An 18802-nucleotide genomic window follows, 5' to 3' on the forward strand; every position below is an offset into this window, starting at 1 on the left:
CAGAGAGAGCCCAAGGGGCGCCCTGCGCGGAGGCTGGGCGGGACCCGCGGTCCTGGGCGATGCGGGCCTGGGACCTGGTTCTTTAGCCTCGAGACACCCCGCCCCCACCCCTCTCTCCAGGGATTTTTTTAATCCATGCACAGCTGGGGGCTCCCTCACCACCCACCCCTGGGCCTCCCCATACAGAATAAAGTCAGTCTGTATTTAATGGTTATGGCGGATGTGAGAGGGATTTGGCAGAGGCAGAGGAGAGGCCTTTCGCTCGCAAATATCGCTCCTTACGTCGTGTGAGTCTACCAACCCACCACGACCCCATATTCTTGTGCGGGTGTCTGACTCGAATGACAAGCGGGCTGATTTTTTCAGTACATAGCTGGGAAATGTACTGAGTGATAATAGAGATTTCTCTTTCATTTTTTACGCTTGACTTGGTTATTGTTGCCTTTCTTTTCCCGTGATTCCTTCTGAGGATTAGCTCTGACTTCCCCACCATTGGCGGTCAAAGTGGCCCCGACTCGGGATGACAATTGACGGGGATCAAGGGATTGCCCATTCTGTGCCTGTAAGAACGGATTCGTGCCAGAGAAACTCATCAAGTGGAGGCGGAGAATAAAGAGCGTTCGGGGGTAAATGTATTCATTGAGAAGGGTTCTCCCAAATTGCTTCTAAGTTTTTTTAATGAAAAGTAACGATTGCAGCAATCAGCGGCTTTTTGGCGGATTACAAATCTGGAGGGAGCTGCGGCGCAGCATTGAAAAGTGCCCCCGCCTTCGCACGGGGCAGCCGGTTCACAGGAGCAGCGCGAGGGGCGGGGGACCCGTCCCGTCGCAAGACAAAGGCGGGGGAGGCGAGCGGAGGGGCGCGCCTCGGGGCGCTGGGGCGCGAACTCGGGAACTGGGTGCAAGGTTGTCCACCCGGGCGCAGGCATCGCGGGGAGCCTTCCCTCGGAGGAGGGCGGGGGCGAGGTCCAGGAGACGGTGCCGCGGGAGGTCGACCCCAGTACCGCCACCGCTCGCTATATTCCGGAAGGTCCTCGGGAGGGACTGATTCCGTCAACGTGGAGGGCTGGGGGAACGAAAGGTGCGACCTGGTCCCGCACCTTCACCCAGCCTTCGTCCGCGAGGTTCTTTAAGGGACGCTTTTTTGCAAACCAGAACCAAGGCCAGGAAACCCGCTCGGCGGGGTGGGGTCTCCGCTGCTACTCCAGGCAGGAGGGGGAAGCTGGGTCTTTCCTGGACCGGGGCAGGACGTCTGCAAACAGTACCGGATTGCACCGGTGTAGACGCGGACCCCTACTGCCTAATGTCTCGGGATGGCGCACACTAGCTCCTCTGCCACTGTGAACTCCGCGCGAACGCCCTTGCCCTCCCGAGGCCTCTGGGCGTACGGTCTCCCGTCCCCCACTAGGCCGCAGCGCCCCAGCCCCGGGACGTGGACTCGCCTTGGACGAGGGGAGGAGGGGACAGGAGGGCAGGGCCAAATCGCTGTTCCCACAGAGGGAGAAGCGACACCAGCGGCTGGCGGCCTGAGGCTGCCGCGTTCGGCCTGACTTTTCGTATACTTATTTCTTGAATAGTTTCTCTGGGCAGGGGGTAGAAGGTATGCTGCTTCTCTCCACTGCTTTAAGGCTCTCTGCAGTCAGGAGGGTTGAGAAACAGGGTGGGGAAGAGGAGAGAAAGAAACGCTCCCTCTCCTTCCCCGCCTGCAGTTCAGAATAAATCCAGCCGGCGAGTCCGCAGCCCCAAGGTTTAACTTTTTTTCTTTGCAGCTTGTCAATGCGACCATTGCTTTGATGGGAGGCTCCTCAAGGTGACACATTTCTGAACTTCACCCCCTTTTCAAACTAACTCCCTACCTCCTTGTTAGTGGCCAGCTCTGAACTTCTGCAGAGTGTTTTTGTGTGAGTCAAGGCTCATTCACGGGCGCTTTTGTGGGCCTCTCCTCCTTTCAGGCCTCAGCGTGTTACACCAATTAAAGGGCGACGTGCTGTAAATGTAATGGGCCGCGCGGCGATTGTTTCTGACAAGCAACAAAACACATAGACCCACCCCTTAGATTAGGCCGTTGAAGGGGAGGTTGAGGCCGGTCAGTTTACTGAATAGTTTGTGAACTGTAATTCTGAGGGCTCATGTGAAAAAAAAAAAAAAAAGTCTCTTTCCACCTCTCTGCTTGCCTTACTCCCCCTCCCCAAAAGCTCCAAAAAGAAAAAAGAAAAAAACAAGTGACATCCATGGGGCAGAATGGGGTCACTAGAGAAAAAACTTGGGTGAGGGGCTTGTTCTGTCACTTGGACAGTCCCAAGGGCCCCTTCAGCTCCCCCTTACCCCCCTTACTCTTTAAAGAGGTCCAGCCTGGCCCTCTGTTCCACCGGCCAAGACAGCCTTCCTTCCTAAGGGTGGGCCTGGTCCTCCCACATTAGGACTTGGGACCAGGGTAGGAGACAGAGTCAGGTTGTCTTGGAAAATCCCACTTGGAAAATCTAGTCCTGGGGAGACACCAATGAGTCACGATCTGTAGTCACCCTCACCCACCCTTCCCCTGTCTCAACCCCTGTCTACCATCCAGCCTCCAGTTCTTTCCCTGGTGCTGGGGCCCACATGCTGCAGAGGCGGTCCTTCTCTACCCCCAGGCCAGCACTCTGCCTGGGTTCTCGCTACCCTCCTGGGGTTTATCTCCTCTCTTCCAGGGCCTTGCATCCATCCTGACTTTCAAACCCATCTGTTATAATCTGAACTGGAAGGGCACATTTCACCTGGAAAGAAGAGAATTAGAGATTATCTACTCCATGTTCCTCATAAATTCTGAGGCCCAGAGAAGACAAGTGACAGGACCTAGGTCACAAAGTAACTGGCTGAGCTGTGACTGGAGATCAGATGTCCCAGCACCAAGCCTCACATCCCATAAAAGGCCCACACTCCCATGCCTCATGGCCTCAACCCTCCCAGCTTCCTGGACTGTATTCAGCCCTGTTCATCCTCAGGGAGTGCAACTCCCAAAGCCCTAACTAAGTGCCCCTTGTCCCAGTCCTCTTGCTGCTGGACTGCCACACACAGATGTCTCCAGCCTTTCCCACCCGTGCCATTCAACAGATAGTTCTTGAGGGCCACTTACGTACAATGCACATCTTATCTCCTATGACTCTTCCCCAGCCACTTCGTATTTCTTCTCCCCACTCACACTTTTCTACTTAAAATTCCACCTCTGTCCCCATCACTTGCTACTTGGAAACCTGAGCATTCTTAAGACTTGCTCAAATGGCACTTCTGTGAAACCATCCCAGGGTGCAAAGACCCCAAGGAAGGAAAGAGGTTTAGCCTGATGGAGAAACTGAGCCAAAGCCCAGTGCCACTAGTCCCACTATTCCTGAATGAGGCCAGAGAGAGGGCAAAGGTCAGATCTCAAATAGCCTGTTGGCTATGCAGGTTTTGGATTTTACCCTGGAGAGAAAGGGAAACTATTGGACAGTTTTAAGCAGTGAAGTTCCTTGTCTAGGCTGAAATTCTGGAGAATAGAGACTACATCCTTTTCATCTTTGTATTCTACTTTTTTTTAAATAAATTTTTTAACGAATTATTTTAACTATTTATTATTATCAATTTTTTAAAATTTTCTATAGAGCACCAGAGAGAGAGGGAAAGTGAGAAAGCAAGCCACCAGGTCTGGGACTCAAACATGGTCAACCATGTAGGAGTCCAGCCCCTTAAACACCACACACTTGCTGGTCCTATTACTATTATTTTTTAATCTGCTATAGGGCATGTGCACTCACTAGAAAGAGCAGAGAGAGACAGAGAGAAAGGGAAAGTGAGAAAGCAAACTTTCAGGTCTGGGAGCTGAACCACAGTCAGCCATGTGGGAGTTTAGCACCTTAACCAACATGCCACCTGCTGGCCTCGTGTCCCTCTACTTTTATCCCAGTGTTGACACGTAATGTTCAAGACACATCAGCTGAGCCAATGAACCAAGAACTCATTAATTTTACAGTTCCCAGCCCTCCCTTATCTGAATTGCAGCTAACCAGGTTGCAAATGCAAGGGTGGCAGGAGACAGGTCACAGTGTCTTTGAATTCTCAACAGTGTCTGGGTGCTACTGGTTCCATGCTACGAATGCAATGCTCACTTGTCCATTGACTAAGGTGTACAGAGAAAGAACTTAAAATCAGAAGGCTCAGGGCCAGCAGGTGGCACGGAGATTAAGTTAGCTGGATCTCATATGGCCAACTGTACAGTTCAAGTCCTGGATCCGGTGACTTGAAAAATCACACAAGGTGCATGTGCATGCATACCCAAAATCCCAAGAGGAAAATGGAAGAGAAGGGACCGTGGTGTGGCCATCCCTTAGAGAGATTTCTCACTTTCTCTCTTTCTGTTTCTCTCCCTCCTTGTCTCTTTCTGGCTAGTGTACATGCCCTATAGCAAAACCAAAAATAAACAAACAAACAAAAATCAAGAGGTCCAAGCCCTGCTGCAGTGGTGCGGGTGGATGGGCACTGCTACACAGTGGCCATGGCTGTATGGGAGGTTCAATTCCCAGCCCAACCTAAACAGACCTTTAAAGTGTTGCATGCCTGTGACCCTGGATAACTGGGAGGCTGGGCCATGAGTACCTTCACAGGCAGGTGTCCAGTCAAAAATACCTCGCTCCACCCCCTTCTCTCTCTCACTTAAAAACAAACCAAAAACAGAACATGTCTGGTCCATGCCTGTTCAATTAGCTTTACCTTGAGGAACACATTACTCTCTCACTCCGAAGCCTCAGTTTCTCCATCAATAAAATGAGGACGATGCTCCCCAATTCAGATTGCTAGGATAGATATCATTTGTATAAGAATGACTTGATTTTGAAGGAATACATTAAGGAATGAAAATGAGTGCAGTGGCCGGCAGGTGGCACAGTGGTTAAGGCGCTGGACTCCCACATGGCTGACTGTGGTTGGAGTCCCAGACCTGATGGCTTGCTTTCTCACTTTCTCTGGTTAAAAAATTAACAATGCTGGTAAATAAAGTTAAATAAATCTTAAAAATAAAAAAAGTATATCACAAAAGAGTTTTAAAAAAGAAAAAGAAATGAAAATTAGTATATGTCCTGGAGTCAGGGCAAGACCAGTTATCTAGGAACACTTTTAAATTAAACAAAACAAAGCAAACAAACAAACACAGCCCAGGAGCAGCAAGGATCCGTGGGGAACTCCTGCCTCTCCTAGCAGCTTCCCCGTGTCTGCAATTGGCCCAGAGCCCAGCTGGTCCCCCATCTGCCCAAGGCGTGCCACCGCTGCTGACACCCTTCACACTTGGCTGCCTGTTTCAAAGAAGCCCACATTCCCTAGTTGCACGTAGGAGGCTGCACTTGGAGATGGGACAAGTAGATTCTGGGAAACCATGGCAGAAATCACGCAGCCTCTGATTCCTGCAGAGAACCAAGCTAAAGAACCACTCAAGACGGAGCAGATAGGGCCCACCAGCCACTGGCTACTCACCAAACTCTCCTGCCCGGTGACTGTGGAGCTCTTGTCCTGGAGGCCCCACATCCTCAGGGATGAAATGTGAGTACAGAGCTGAGCCTTACCGGAGCCAGAGGGCAGGGACGTGCGTGTGTGTGTGTGTGTGTGTGTGTGTGTGTGTGCACGTGCGTGTTCCAAGCCACGTTACAAACAGAGTGGGGAAAGAGAATCCCCAAAGAAGAAAGTCAGGTTTTTTGTTTCTACATCCAAATCTTTAAAACTTCCTATACACTTCCATTCTGAGGGAGGGTGGACATAGGCACAGGCTTCTTACTTTTCCCGGTAATGCCTTCATCTGAACATATCTGCAGCCCCGAGCAAGCGTAGAAAGTAGTATTTGTAAAGCCCTGAAGCACAGCCAGCTAGCTAACCTGCCAGGAGAGCCTGGGGAAGCAGAGCGGCCCACCCAGAAGGGTGAGGGGAATCTTTCAGCAAGTCATACTGGCCCTAGGCAAATGGATTTTGTGTCTTCAGGCTAGGAGATTCTAAGCCCGAGGCCGCCATCCTGGAGGCCAACTTGGGGACCCAAATGTCCTTGAGGCTTTTTGCTCAACCTGATGTGTGCACCGCTAAATCCCAAGCCCCAAATAGCAAAAGCTACCTCGTGGTTCATGGATCCCTCAGCCGCTAGGAATGCACGCAGCTTCGCTCAGTGTCACCTAGCGAAGTCCTAAGTGATTTCCATCAAGGAATCTGGACAGTGTCTTTTGTTCACATTTTCTGTTATTGGATTCCTCACAGAGTATTTTTTCAGACCATCTCTTCTCCAGCTAGTGGAGTCACTCGTTTCCACAGGAGTATGACTGGCAGCTGGCGGGGGTCGGGGTGGGGTGGTACAGGACAGAGACAGGGCCCACCAGCCACTGGCTACTCACCAAACTCTCCTGCCCGGTGACTGTGGAGCTCTTGTCCTGGAGGCCCCACATCCTCAGGGATGAAATGTGAGTACAGAGCTGAGCCTTACCGGAGCCAGAGGGCAGGGACGTGCGTGTGTGTGTGTGTGTGTGTGTGTGTGTGTGCACGTGCGTGTTCCAAGCCACGTTACAAACAGAGTGGGGAAAGAGAATCCCCAAAGAAGAAAGTCAGGTTTTTTGTTTCTACATCCAAATCTTTAAAACTTCCTATACACTTCCATTCTGAGGGAGGGTGGACATAGGCACAGGCTTCTTACTTTTCCCGGTAATGCCTTCATCTGAACATATCTGCAGCCCCGAGCAAGCGTAGAAAGTAGTATTTGTAAAGCCCTGAAGCACAGCCAGCTAGCTAACCTGCCAGGAGAGCCTGGGGAAGCAGAGCGGCCCACCCAGAAGGGTGAGGGGAATCTTTCAGCAAGTCATACTGGCCCTAGGCAAATGGATTTTGTGTCTTCAGGCTAGGAGATTCTAAGCCCGAGGCCGCCATCCTGGAGGCCAACTTGGGGACCCAAATGTCCTTGAGGCTTTTTGCTCAACCTGATGTGTGCACCGCTAAATCCCAAGCCCCAAATAGCAAAAGCTACCTCGTGGTTCATGGATCCCTCAGCCGCTAGGAATGCACGCAGCTTCGCTCAGTGTCACCTAGCGAAGTCCTAAGTGATTTCCATCAAGGAATCTGGACAGTGTCTTTTGTTCACATTTTCTGTTATTGGATTCCTCACAGAGTATTTTTTCAGACCATCTCTTCTCCAGCTAGTGGAGTCACTCGTTTCCACAGGAGTATGACTGGCAGCTGGCGGGGGTCGGGGTGGGGTGGTACAGGACAGTGGAGGAGATAGGGAGCACAGTGTCTAGAGGAATTTCTCATGGGTGAGGGAAAGACTGTATCTATTATAGAAAGGGCCAAGTGCTTAGGAGACCTCTAGCGGATTCCTGAAAAGAGGGGTCCCAACGTGTCTACAGACTGAACCGAGAGTTAAGCGATATTCTTGTCATAGGATGAAAGGTGGAGGGAGGCAGAAACCTAAAAAAGTGAATTCAGTTACATCTGAACAAGACTAGGCCAAATTAGAATTCATTCATTAGGCCTATTCCAGAAAATATTTGCAGTTGGTTGCAAGAATACCTCTAGCTAAGCCCTAATCTTGCTATTAGTAAAAGCCCTGGTGTCTTTGCAGTTTCTGATTAGAAAACGTTTTCCTGATTTCATCTTTGCTACTGGCATGTGAGACCTCCTAATTTAATTTTGTTTTTTGCTTTATATAAACCAATTGCTACGGAAAGTCCTCCCTGTGGTGCTGCAAAGTCAGGAGAAGAGCTGAAGTTTAGAAATTGTATTAGGTAGGCTTCTTTGTTTAATCTGTAGTTATCAAGCACACCTAATGCTTCACAGCCACACTCTAGCTTTACATTCCAGCACATCAGCCTCTCTCAGAGATCTCTCTGTGTGTCTCTGGAGGAGGGAAACTGTTCCTGAGTGAGACGTCAGAGGCTGAGGTTAGAACCGCTCAGCCTGACCCACTCCCAGCACCAGACCACTGTGGTGCTGCCCAGTCGGTGATGCCAGTGCCCAATATACCCCAACACCACGTTTTTTTTTTGAAGAGGTTTTTGCTATAGGGTATATGTGCTCGCCAGAAAGACAGAGAAAGACAGAGAGATAGAAAGGGAGAAATCTCACTCCAGGGGGGATGGTCACACCACAATCCCTTCTCCTCCATTCTCCTCTTGGGATCTTGGGCACACACACACATGTGCCCGGCATGAGTTTAAACCACCAGGGCTGGGACTCGAAACATGGGCAACTACATGGGAGACCAGCGACATAGGCATTACGCCAACTGCTGGCTCCCCAAAACTACATTTTTAAAAAAATTCATTTTTGGCTTTTCCCTCACTTTCCAGGACTGGTAAAGAAAATGTTTCTCAGTTTCTTTAATTCCTCTTCTCAAGGAGTGCTGTTAACCCTTTGAGAGAACTCTCCTATCATGGGAAATGTGACATGTTTGGAAACAGAAACTAAATTAGGCAGAGTAATCAGATTTAGAATATAGGCACTCCTCACTTAAGGAGGAGCTCTTTCCTGTGAGTAGGCTGTGTGAATTGGTAGCTAGGGAAGGAGGCTAAAGGTGGATATGATGTGTCGTGGCACCCAGAGCATGATTTTTCAATAGCTATCATGTGACATCACACTAGAATAATGTAATCCTGTCTATACAAAGAGCATACTTTAGGGGTCGGCAGGTGTATGATGGTGGAGACGCTAGACTCAACATGGCCAACCACTGTTCAAGTCTCTGACCTGGTGGCCCAAAAAACCACAACAGATAAGTAAATAAATGTTGAAAAAATACTTTAGATAAACACTAGAACGTGACAAGACACACCACAATACAATAATAGACATCAAGCATAATCGTTTTTATTTATTCTGAATACTAACTACTAGGGGTACACAATAAAGTGCAAATTTATACATGAAAAGTGTAGTCTTACATGATTGCGAATACGTCATGTGACAAGTACTAACAGAGTTTGGGAATGAGACAGAGACTGAGAAAGGGGATTCCCTGCTGGAGAGCTGGTCATTGCCCTGAGCGGTCATTAACCAGGCAGCTCGTGAGGTGATGAGTGGCTGCACATGGTACAGTTTTGTTCCTGTGCTGCTTCACAGTGGTTGGAATTCAGGTTGCACACAGTGGCATCCGTTTCACACTGCACAACACTGCAGGAAAACGTTCATACAGACACTAGATGGAATTGTGTCTTTTGCTGCTGGGGTCAGGGGATGAAGACAGAGGGATTCCTCCCATCACAGTGATCTTCATTTCATCAACTGAAGAAAAGTGAGACAGATTGAAAATAGTCTATTTTTTTCTGGGTGAAATGACAATTTTTAAGCTCTTGACCCAGACAACTTGAGTCTAACCTCTGCCCCTGCCTCATGATAGCTGAGTCACCTTGGGTAAATTGCTTGTCTCAACTCGTTTATAAAATAATAGATAATGTTGGGGCCAGACAGTAGGGCAGGAGTAATGCTCAGTACTCTGTGGGGCTCACTCACATAGGAAAGTTCTGGGCTTGCATCCAGAGGCCCATCTGAGTACACTGGGCATGCATGTGCTCATGATCCTGGGCTGACTGAGGCTGGAGGTGGATTGGAGGGCTAAGACCTCCGATGAGGATGCCGTCTCACGTGTATTAATTCCTTGCCTCTCTTGCTCATGGAAGAAATAATAAGCTTTTTTCAAAATTAGAATTCTTTTTAAAAAATAATGTTAAACAATAAGAGCAACCACTCATAGATTTGTGAGGATTAAAGGAATTAATACACGTAAAAATCTTAGAATATTACTTCTTGGCCTTTTGGCTAAGATCCAGTATAGTGTCTGCTCTTATCAGTTTAATAGCTGATACTCCTGATGGAGCACTCCATGCCAGTGGTTCTGAAGATGGACCATCAAGACCATGGCAAACCGTGGTAGGAAAAACATACGGCCCTTTGTGGGACCGGCAGGTGGCATGGTGGTTAAGGGTGCTGGACTCCCACAAGGCTGACCACAGTTCTAGTCCCAGACCTGGCTTGCTTTCTCACTTTCCCTCTTTCTCTCTTTCTATCTCTCTCTGCTCAAATGAAAATAATAATAATAATAATAAATAAAGTTGAATAAAATTATTTTTAAAAATATGGCCTTTAGAAATATGAGCTAGCAGAGCCAAAGATCTGTCTAACACACAACAAACGAACTAGAAGAAGTTGTTTCAGAGGATTCAGATTCCACCTATTCTTCAACTTTAAAAGTTAAAGCCTGAGTATCAAGTATATCCCACAGTTAGTATCCAACTTATGTATCAAAACGAGCAAGCAGAGGAGAGCATCAACCTTCCAGAGTTACTCTCTGCTTAAGGCAAACACAGCAATAAATAATGCGGACTATGAAATAGCTCCAAGTGCTAGAACAACGAACTTGTGTTACCTATAAGTGAAAACTGAACAGTATCAGATAAAGGCAAGTGGAATTACGCTCTTGCAGTACACCGACCTGTTGTCTCTTTTTTTAAATTTGCTATCCAGCGTGTGCACACAGCTGAGAAAGATGAGGGAGTGGGGAGAAGGGGGAAGGTAAAGAGCACCCCCCCCCAGGGAGGATGGCCACACTGCAATCTCCTCTATTTCCCCTCTTGGGATTTTGTGCACGCAAGCATATATGCCTGGCATGTTTCCCAAGCTGCCAGGTCTGGGACTAGAACTCTACAGTTGGCCATGTGGGATCCAGCCACCCTAACTACCATGTCACCAGCAGCCTCCTCCACCCCTGTTGTCTTTTTAGTGAATATGTGCAAGCTAACATTCAATTTCTATTATGATTAGACTCCTGGTAGCTTTTTATATTATTATGGAGAAGAAAAATGTATTGGCCTGTTTTTCTGACTTTTCTCTTAAAGCAAGAATTCCCTTTTTGTTCTTAGCGGTAAAGAAGACAGAATACAAGATAAAGTAACTGGTTTGATTTCTCTTTCTTTGTACACCACTCTGAACAGCTCATTGTTTTTTATTTGTCTAAATAAAATGCCTCTAAAACAGAACAAAATCTTCAAGGGGTGTCTGGTGCATAGTAATTGTTCAACTAATGTTAAATATTATTGTTGCCCTTTGTTTGATATGTTGGAAACCATGTGCATTTTCCCCCATTGCAGCAAGGGCCTAGGAAAACAAAGTCCCCACTGTTCTATTGAGAAAAGAGTATATAGGCCCTGCATGGCTTGGCAGGAAGAGGAAAAGCACTCAAGTAGGACAGAACTGGATTTAGTTCTGTTGCACCCTCATACTGTGACCTCGGCCATGTCCTCTCCAAGCTACAGTTTCCTCGTATGCACGTCGAGGATAACCGTATTTACCTTCCTTGTGAGGTTATTATGAGGATTAAAGACCAAACATGGGGAGTGTTCAACACAGTACAACCCTCACAGACTCTCAAAAAATGTTACCTCCTATTGGATTGAAGTGAAACCAAGACATGGCATTTGAATAGTGTTAAAAACAGGGTCACTGCGACCAGCCAGTGGCATGGTGGTTAAGGTGCTGGATCCCACCAAGTCCTGAACCTGGCAGCTTGAAAAACATCACGGGTGTGAGTGCGTGCATGCCCAAAATTCCCAGAGACTGAAGAATGGATTATGGTGTTGCCATCCCCCAAGGGTGAGTTCTCATTTTCCCTCTCTCACTTTCTCTCTCTGGTGGTGCACAGACCCTACAGCAAAAACTATTTAAAAAAAAAAAAAAGGGGGTCTTGAGGATGTTCCCACCTCAGTAGGGGTGGGGTAGGAGAGAACCCTCCATTCCCAGGCAAATCCAGTGAACTGAAATCTTTTTATTTTTTTATTATAATTTCCTTTTTTTGAGAGATTTTTGCTATAGGGCATATGCGCTTGCCAGAAAGACAGAGAGAGGCAAAAAGCGAGAAATCACCCCCCAGGGGGCATGGCCATGCTGCAGTCCCTTCTCCTCCATTCTCTTCTTGAAATTTTGGGCACACACGCACACGTGCCCAGCATGAGTTTAAGCCCACAGGTTCAGGACTGGAACTGCAGTCAATTATGTGGGAGTCCAGCGACATAACCATTATGCCATCTGCTGGTCCTTCACTGAAAATCTTTATGCGAGGATCCAGTGATGTCACAGCTGGGCTGAGGGGTATTGTTTTGTTTTTTGTGTTTTTTATTTTGAGAGGTTTTTGCTATAGGGTGTGTGCGCTTGCCAGAAAGAGAGAGACAAAGAGACAGAAAGCGAGACATCACCCCTGAGGGGTGATTTCTCACCTTCTCTCTGACTCTCCAGGGAGCGCACATACATTAATAGTAAAAATCTCTCTCAAAAAAAAAAAAATTACTTTTGGGAACCAGCAGTTAGCGTAATGGCTATGTCGCTGGACTCCCACGTAGTCGACTGCGGTTCGTGTCCCGGACCCGGTGGCTTAAAACTCACGCCGGGCGCGTGTGCGTGCGTGCCCAAGATCCCGAGAGGAGAATGGAGGAGAAGGGATTGCGGCGTGACCATCCCCCCTGGGGGGTGATTTCTCGCTTTCTGTCTCTATGTCTCTCTCTGTCTGTCTGGTGAGCGCACGCGCCCTACAGTGAAAATCTCTCCCAAAAAAAAAAAAAAAAAATTACTGTTATAACCAGCTTTTCAGGTTATTAACCAACTGGGGACCAGCAGTTAGCGTAATGGCTATGTCGCTAGACTCCCACCTAGTCGACTGCGGTTCGAGTCCCAGACCTGGTGGCTTAAACTCACGCTGGGCGCGTGTGCGTGCATGCCCAAGATCCCGAGAGAAGAATGGAGGAGAAGGGATTGCGGCATGACCATCCCCCCTGGGGGGTGATTTCTCACTTTCTGTCTCTCTGTCTCTGTCTGTCTGGCAAGTGCACGAGCCCTATAGCAAAAACCTCTCCAAAAAAAGAAAAAAAGATTAACCAACTGGACTAGCTCCATGATGCAGTAGTAATGTTCAAGAGAAGCCAGATCCCACATGGCAACTGTGGTTCAAAGCCCTGCCCCAGGTCAGCCTGAAAACACACCATGCAAGTGCATGAGGGCCCAGGATCCAGTGGACTGGAGGACTGGAGGAGGGGGACTGTGGTGTGACCAGATCCTGTGGTGTGTGCTCCCCTTTCTCCCTCTCATTTCCATGTGTGCATGCACACTCTCTACTGTGAATAAAGAGAAAAAACAAGATTAACCAACCAAGTTAACTTACCCTAACAGGAGTTCTCCCCAGAGAACAAAATTTTAAAAACCTGATTAATCTAGACAGAACTCTAATTTGTGGGATCCTGTTTTAGTTTTTAAAATTGCCTGAGGGCACATGTGCTTACCTGAATGGGAGAGAGGGTGTGGAAAAGGAGAAAGCCCCCTTAAAGTATGATCACATGGCAATCCCTTCTCCCTCATTTCACTCTTGGGATTTCAGGCACACACATGAACTTGCCTTCCTAGGCTTTGTACCTGAGACAAGTGACCCTTTCTTTTTCCTATTTCTTCCTTTTGTACTGGAAATATCTATCCTATGCCTGTCCCGCCATTGTACTGGAATCATATGACTTGTTGGCTCCACCCTAAAAGTATGATCACATTGCAATCCCTTCTCCTTCATTTCACTTTTGGGATTTCAGGCACACAGATGCACGCACCGTGTCAAGTCACCAGGGCTGCCATTAGAGACTTTGTTAGCCTGTGGGATCCAGCTCCCTTAACCAGGAGGCTATGAGGCTGGTCCTAATTTGTGGGGTTTATGGGGAAAATGTTTCAGGGGCCCATGAATGGAGTCTTCTGGGTCAAGCGCTAAGTCCTGGCCAATAAGCTGAGGACACAGATACACTTGGCGTGGGGGTCTATGGCCCATGAGGCAGCTGGGCCAGTAGGCCAAGGTGGACTATTTCAAAAAGGGATCAAAGGGTATCTCTTTTAAGGTTCTTGCATTAGTTTTCTAAGGCTGCCATAACAAAATATCACAGACCGAGTGGCCTTAACAACAGAAATTTATTATTTCACTATTTTGGAGTCTGAGAAGTACAAAATCAAAGTGCTGGTTGATTTAGTTTCTGTTGAGGACACTCCTCCTGGCTTGCAAGTGACTGCCTTCTCTCCATGTCTTCACATGACAGAGAGAGAGCTCAAGTGTCTTTTCCTCTTCTACCAAGGGCATCAGTCCTATTGGATCAAGGCCCTACCCTTACCATATGCAACCTTCATATCTCCCTATCTCCAAATATAGTCACGCTGCGAGGCTAGGGCTTCAACGTGTGAGTTTTGAGTGGACACAATACTCAGTCATATTATTCTGCCCCTGGCCCCCCACAATTCCTACTCTTCTCACATGCAGATGCTTGCATTCCATCCCAATAGTTCCAGAAGTCATACTCATTTCAGCATCAACTCTAAAGTTTAAAATCCAAAGTCTCATCTAAACACCATCTAAGTCAGATATGAGTGAGACTCAAGGTATGATTTATCCAGAGGCAAAATGGCTCTTCAGCTGTAAGCCTGGAACTAACAAGGCATATGATTCCAAAGTACAGTGGTGGGACAGGCATAGGATAGATATTCCCAGTTAAAAAGGAAGAAATAGGTAAAAGAAAGGGTCACTTGTCTCAGGTCCAAAGCCTAGGAAGGGAAGTTCATTAGATCTGAAGGTTGGAGAATAATTCTTTAGCTCAGAGGGTGCCCTGGCTCTCTGAGAAGGCCCTGCTCACACAGCTGCCTTCAAGACCGCCTTATGACACAGGAGGAACAGCCTTGCCTCTGGGTTGTGGCAGAGTGACAGCCCTGGTGATCTCTGAATTGGCTTCTGGTCATTCTGCTCTCTTTTCTTTTCTTTTGAGAGAGATTTTTGCTATAGGGCACATGCGTTTGCTGGAGAGACAGAGAAAGACAAAGAGACAGAAAGCAAGAAATCCCCCCCAGGTGGATGGCCATGCTGCAATCCCTTCTCCTCCATTCTCCTCTCAGGATTTTGGGCATGTACGCACATGCACCCAGTGTGAATTTTAAGCTAATTTAAGTTCGGGACTCAAACTGCAGAAGACTACATGGGAGTCCAACAACATAACCCTTACACCATCTGCTAGAAAACACATGTTCATAGCCTTCCTTCATTCTGTCCAGATTTCTCTCAGCCGGCGATGTTTCTGCCAGTATAATCAATCCCATCTCTATTTCTGGCTTCTGCTGAAATGGCTGATTAGACCATGGTTCATATCCACATTAATCTCGTTATTAAATGGCCACTTGACCACACCCATAGTGTTCTCTTCAGAACATGCTTCCTCTTTTTTTGCAATACGGAGAGGTTGAGGATTCTCCAAATCTTCAATTTCTGGGGGTTTTTCCCTAACAATTCCTTTGTGTGTGCATGCATGCGTGTGTGTGTGCACATGCATGCACACACGTGTTCATGTGTGTGAGAAATGCTTGAAGCACCCATTGCTACTTTTTTAATTTAATTTTTTTTAATTTTTGCTACAAGACACATGCACTCAATGGAGAGATGAGAGAAGAGGAGTGAGAAAACACCCTTCCTCCGACCCAGAAAAGATGACCACACCACACACACCACAATCCCCTTACCCCCTTTCTCTTCTCAGGATTTTGGGAATACACATACATGTGCCTGGCATGTTTATCAAGCCACTGGGTCCAGGACTTGAACTGTATAGTCAGCCATGTGGCCACTGGCTGGCCTAAAATTTTTTTCCTTAATTTATGTCTCTCATCTTAAATTGTACTATAAGTAGTAAGGAGAACCCAAATCTCACCTTCAATTCTTTGCTTAGAAATCTCCTTTTCTAAATATCCAATTTCATTCTTTTTTTAAAAAAGAATTATTTTATTTGACTTTATTTATTTACTTATTTATTTATTTTAATTTGACCAGAGAGGGACAGAGAGAGAGAAAGTGAGAAAGCAAGCTTCCAGTTCCAAGACTTAAACTGCTGTCAGCCATGTGGGAGTCCAACACCCTTAACTACCACGCCACCTGCCAGCCCCTCCAATTTCATTCTTCACAAATTCTGTCTTCCACAGAACACTAGAACATAGTTCTTTGCCACTTTATAACACAGATCACCTTTATGCCAGTTGCCAATAACTGTTCCTCGTTGCTGTCTGAGACCTACCAGAATGGCCTTTAATATTTCTACCAGCTTTCTGTTCATAGTTATGGTCTCTAAGAAGATTGAGGCTTTCTCTTCAGCTCTTCTCTTCCTGATTCCTCACCAGAATTATCTATAAAGTCCATATTTCTACTAGCAAATCTAGACCTTTTCTAGCTTGTACCTCCAAACTCTCCTAGTTGCTGCCCAACACTCAGTCCAAAGTTGCATCCACATTTTTTGTTATGTTACAGCAACACTCTACCTCTTGGTACCAAAATCTGTCTGCATTTATCCAGGTTCTTCAAAGAAGCAGAAGTAATAATACATGGATATATAGAGAGAGATTATAATGAATTGACTCACACAATTATGGAGCCTAACAAGTCCCGAGATCTGCAGTTGGTGAGGTGGACCCAGGAACTGACAGTGTAGTTCTAGTCTGAAAAACTGGCAGGCTGGAGACCCAGGATGAGCTGCTGTTTCAGTTGGAGTCCAAAGACATAACTGATGTCCCAGCTAGAAGGCAGCCAGGCAGAAGGAGTACCCTCTTACTCTTGGGAATGTCAGCCTTTTAGTTTTTTTCAGACTTTCAACTGTTCAGGTGGGGCCCACCCGCATTAGGGAAGGCAATCTGCTTTACTCATTCTATGGATTGAAATGGTAATCTCACGCAGAAACATCCTCATAGACACATTTAGAGTAATATTTAACCAAATGTCGGGATACCTCATGGTGCATTTGAATTGATATATAAAATGAATCATCACAGTTCTCAACTTCATAAATCACCTTAGATTTTTAAGCACACATTGGGATCCCCTGAAAAGTTTTAAAAACTTACCACACTGGGCCAGCAGGTGGCATGGTGGTTAAGACACTAGACACTCCCACGTGGCCAAAGGCGGTTCAAGTCCTGGACCTGGTGGTTTGCTTTCTCACTTTTCTTCTTTCTGTGTGTTTGTCTTTCTCTGGTAAAATGAAAATGATTTAATGAATAAGTAAAATTAAATAAATAATTTTTCTTTTTTTAATTTACCATACTCTAGTACCCCTGGGAATTCTTTTTTTTTTTTTTTTTTTTTAAGGTTTTTGCCACAGGGCACGTGTGCTTGCTAGAGAGAGAGACAGAGAAAGATAGACAATGAAAAGGAAAGTGAAAAATCATCTCCTGGGGATATGGCCACATTGCAATTTCTTTTTCTCTATTCTCCTCCTGGGATTTTAGACACGCTTACACATGCACCCAGTGTGATTCCCAAGCTACCAAGTTTGGGACTTGAACTGCAGCTGGCCGTGTAGGAGTCCAGTTCCTCAACCACCATGTCACAGGCTGTCCCTCCATATCCAGGATTTCTTATATAATGGTCTGAGTTGCAACTCAGGTGTTTAGCTATTAAAACAAACAAACAAAAAACCCTCGGGTAATTCTAACATGTAGTTTAAGGACCAGACATAGTATCTCAGCAAGCAAAGTTAGTGGGGCACAAAAGCCCCATGGGGGCATTTTCTGTGACTCAGCCTCAGAGCCACCACCAACTGACTGCTAAGAGTCTCTTAATTGTCTGGAGGCCTTTATGCACTTCTAGCTGTAACCACAAAGGCACATCAAGGAATTTAACAACATAAGCACTGAGTACATATACAATAAAGTAGAAATCAGGAAGCGAGAGGGCCTTGCACTGGTAACACATGATGTTCTGTGAGGCTGACCTCCCTGAGTATACCCCCTGACTCATGCCCAAGTTCCTGGGCTGGCCAAGGCTAGGGGTAGATTATGGCATAAGGATCTGAAGACAGTACACTCTCTCACACACACTCATGGAAGGAATAAGCAAATGAATAACTTTAAGAAAACAGGGACTAGCAGTGTAATTGCTATGTTGCTGGACTCCCATGTAGTCGACCGCATTTCGCAGTCCCGACCCAGTGGCTTAAAACTTACACTGGGTGCATGCGCGTGGGTGCCCAAGATCACGAGAGGAGAAGGGATTGCAGCATGGTCATCCCCCCAGGGGGTGATTTCTTGCTTTCTATCTCTCGGTCTCTCTCTCTCTCTCTGTCTGTCTGGCAAGCGCATGCGCCCTATAGCAAAAACCTCTCCAAGGAAAAAAAAAAAAGAAAACAGAAATCAGAGACACAAAGCTTTGGGAAGATATAAAGTTTCCTTGGATTTGGGAATGGTGTATGTGTGAAGTGTGTGTGTGTGTGCGTGTGTGTGTATACACACATACATATATATATATATATTACATATATACATAAAATGTTTTTGCTATAGGGTACATGCACTCACCAGAGAAAGAGAGAGAGAAAGTGATAAATCACCCTCGGTGGGGAGTGGCCATGCTGCAATCCCTTCTCCTCCATTCTCCTCTCAGGATTTTGGGCATGCACATGCAAACACATGCCTGGTGTATTTTTTCAAGCCACTTGATCCAAGACTCAACCACACAGTTGACCATGTGGGATCCAGCCTCCTTAACCACCATTCTACCTGTTGGCCCACAACTTTGTTTCATTTATTTATTTATTTTAATTTTTAATTTTTTTTTTTGTTTTTAATTAATTTACATTCATTCACTGAGCATTGTCACAGCATACAAAATGTGATTTCCCATCCAGAATATACTGCATAGTGGCTTAATCATACATGTTATCAACAATAATTTTCCATTTCTAGTTTCATATATATATATATATATTTTTCCCCCTATTTCTCACCCTCTGCCATTT

General features: G+C 46.5%; 1 pseudogene; it reads left to right on the forward strand.

Annotated features, from left to right (window-relative positions):
* The first annotated feature begins 9765 nt into the window (after positions 1-9765).
* Positions 9766-9851, forward strand: LOC114009368 (uncharacterized; annotated as a pseudogene).
* The last annotated feature ends 8951 nt before the right edge of the window (positions 9852-18802 follow it).

Source organism: Tupaia chinensis, unplaced genomic scaffold (assembly GCF_000334495.1).
Source record: "Tupaia chinensis unplaced genomic scaffold, TupChi_1.0 Scaffold000527_1, whole genome shotgun sequence".
In the NCBI taxonomy this organism is placed as follows: Eukaryota; Metazoa; Chordata; class Mammalia; order Scandentia; family Tupaiidae; genus Tupaia; species Tupaia belangeri.